Below are 256 nucleotides of genomic sequence, written 5' to 3'. Positions count from 1 at the left end.
GAGGAAGAAGATGAGGATGAGGAGGAAGATGAGGATGAGGAAGATGAATCTGAAGAAGAAGCTATGGAGACCACACCAGCCAAAGGAAAGAAAGCTGCAAAAGCTGCACCTGTCAAAGTCAAGACTGTGGCTGAAGATGAAGATGAAGAGGATGATGAGGAGGAAGATGAGGACGACGATAATGACAATGAGGAGAGGAAGATGAGGAGGAAAAAGAGCCTGTCGAAGAAGTTCCTGGAAAACGAAAGAAGGAAAT

Source organism: Tupaia chinensis, unplaced genomic scaffold (assembly GCF_000334495.1).
Source record: "Tupaia chinensis unplaced genomic scaffold, TupChi_1.0 Scaffold000350_1, whole genome shotgun sequence".
Classification (NCBI taxonomy): Eukaryota; Metazoa; Chordata; class Mammalia; order Scandentia; family Tupaiidae; genus Tupaia; species Tupaia belangeri.
Note: the sequence above shows the minus strand (reverse complement) of the source record.